We start from the raw sequence: 2,500 nt of genomic DNA, 5'->3' as shown, positions 1-2,500 counted from the left end.
GCGGGAGGCGAAACTCGGAAGTGCCGGCTGCTTACTCGAGCGGAAGGGTCAGCCTGATTCCTGCCTTGCCGGAGGCCCGGTCGCGGGGGTGACGACCCGCCGCCCGGGACGTGCGAGGCACCAGCAGACAGAGACTGCCCGACGGTCAGAGAGAGGGAGAGAGGAGTGCCGAGGCTCAAGTGGCGAACGGTCGCGCAGGCACGCCACGCACATCGATCGCCAGCCGCGGAACGGCACGGCCTTCAGTGGGGCCGGCGGGCGACGCCGCTCCTGAACCCAGCGGCCCCGAGTCGGACGAGTTGAGGAAGGCACGCCGACGGTGACAGGGTACGGAAGACACAGCGGTGGCCTTCTGGCGACTTGGCCCCCGACAGCCCGACGTTCCGCCGTCCTCCCGATGGCCAGGAGGACCGTGCGGGGGTCGGCCGACGGCGTGGTAGGTGTGCCTGCACGGTGACGGAGCACACACCACGCCCGCCAACCCCTCCGTACCTCCCGAGACCGGTGGCAGGACGGAGCGGAAAACGTGCGGACTGAACGGGAGAGCCAAGAGCCAGCGATCCACGCGCGTGCGACCGTCCAAGTCACAGCGTTCGACGAAAACCTCCTCCCTCGGCCAGGCACTCGGCGCCAGCAGGGGAGACAGGATCAGACGCCCCGCCGGCCACTTAAGGCCGAGGACGAACCACGAGACGGGCGGCTGCAGCAGCGGGCGGCCTGCAGCTCCCAGCACTCTCAATCGATCAACCATCGAGTCGGGTCAGCGTGTCAAACCGGCGAGCTCCACGGTCAGGCCGGCGGCGCACCAGCACCGGACCTCCGCGGCTCCCTTCACTCTTTCCACTGCCAGCCAACCGAGAGACGGACCCAATGCGGACGTGCAGAGCTTAGGCAGACCCCCCACTGGAGGCTCAACACTTCGTGGCAGCTCCGTGTCCCAGAGACCAGGAGGGTTGGCACACACACACAGTGTGAACCACCGACAGCCATTCTGGGACCGGTGACAGCCGTGCTGGCCCCACTGCCACGACACAGACGGACGCCAGGCCGCGCTCCCCGGCGGGGGGATGGCGTCGAGCCTGACGAACGGAATGTGCAGGGTGGGGGGGAAAGGCCAAGCGCTCCGACGCCGGAGGGCTCCGGAGTCTGAACTTAGGGGGACAAAGAGGACGGGTCCTCTGCGACACCCCAGCCGCGCTCTCGCCAGCCAAGGCGAGTGCGATTGATTGCCAAACGACCCTCAGACAGGCGTGGCCCCGGGAAGAACCCGGGGCCGCAAAGTGCGTTCAAAGTGTCGATGATCAATGTGTCCTGCAATTCACATTAATTCTCGCAGCTAGCTGCGTTCGTCATCGACGCACGAGCCGAGTGATCCACCGTCAAGAGTTGTCTGAGTTTGTTTTAGGTCTCTCCCTCGCCAGAGGAAAGCGACCCGGACCGCACATACGCTCCCCACCTTGAGCTACAGCCACCTGCACGCCGGCGTGCGGGCGGAGCAGGGTGGCGTGAAGCGATGGGGAGCACCATCCTGGTGCGGCCCGCAGAAACATACGTCTATTGGGGGGAGGAGGACAGGGCGCCCAAGAGGCGATGCGTGCCCCAACGCACCGCAGCGACGGAGGCAGGATCACCGCCACCATGTCGCCCGCCTAGTATCACGAGGCGTGCAGCAGCTTTGCCCTAGGAAAAGCAGAGGCGGGAACGGGCACCGGCCATCGGTTCGGCAGCGTCACTGACGCGTGCACGTGGCGGCGTGTCGGCGAGCGGACTTCCTGCGAGGAGGCGGGGGCGGCACTCGCCCGAGCAGACGCCCGCCCGGCCCAGCCACCGCCGAGGTGGACTGGGAGTCGCGGCAACGGCTCGTCATACTCGTTCCCACACTCACAGCGCAGCTTGCCCGCAAGCCACCGACCACCGATCGACGCCAGGCGCCCCGACCGAGAGCGGGATCGCTCGTTCGCCCTGCTGGCAGTTCGCTGGGGATCACTACTGCACGGAGCTCGGAGACCGACGGGCGGCAACTCGAGAGTCTTTAAACCACCACCCCCATCCCGCAAGTGCAAAGAGGCTGTATACGCACAGACGGGTGAGGGGAATAGGTACCCCGTCGGGTTTGAAGGGAGCGTGACTAGATAGCAACGATGTAAACCCAGCCGATTTGGGAGCGAAAGACCGGCGCCTGCATCACCGGCTTCGTTTCCCGTGGCTGGAGAGTACACCGAAACCCTCCGTCTGTCGCGAGCTCCCGACGACGCGGTGCCGCCAAGCAGCAGGGCCGGACCTGGTGTGGCTCCCCTCGTCGATCACAGACCGGTCGGCACTACTGACGAGACGGTGGAACGGGCTTCGCCCCTTGTGACGAAGGGTGATGCGAACCCGCCCGCCCGCGTGCGTTCGGGGTGGACTCGGCAAACGGAGATTTGAAATCGGAAAGTGTCCTCCTGCCCCGCGCAGGTAGGCGCCCAACAGTTGTGGGGGGTTTGGCGGTGACCACGGCTGC

The 2,500-nt window shown here is 66.5% G+C and overlaps 1 non-coding gene across 1 annotated transcript; it reads right to left on the bottom strand.

The window, feature by feature from the left end:
* Positions 1–1,234: 1,234 nt before the first annotated feature.
* LOC140475332 (5.8S ribosomal RNA) lies at positions 1,235–1,388 on the bottom strand. The gene has a single exon (XR_011959880.1). It is a non-coding gene; the product is annotated as a 5.8S ribosomal RNA (ribosomal RNA).
* Positions 1,389–2,500: the final 1,112 nt, after the last annotated feature.

This window comes from Chiloscyllium punctatum, unplaced genomic scaffold (genome assembly GCF_047496795.1).
Source record: "Chiloscyllium punctatum isolate Juve2018m unplaced genomic scaffold, sChiPun1.3 scaffold_1547, whole genome shotgun sequence".
Classification (NCBI taxonomy): domain Eukaryota; kingdom Metazoa; phylum Chordata; class Chondrichthyes; order Orectolobiformes; family Hemiscylliidae; genus Chiloscyllium; species Chiloscyllium punctatum.
The sequence above is the reverse complement of the archived record's forward strand: the minus strand, read 5'-3'. Positions and strand labels throughout refer to the sequence as shown.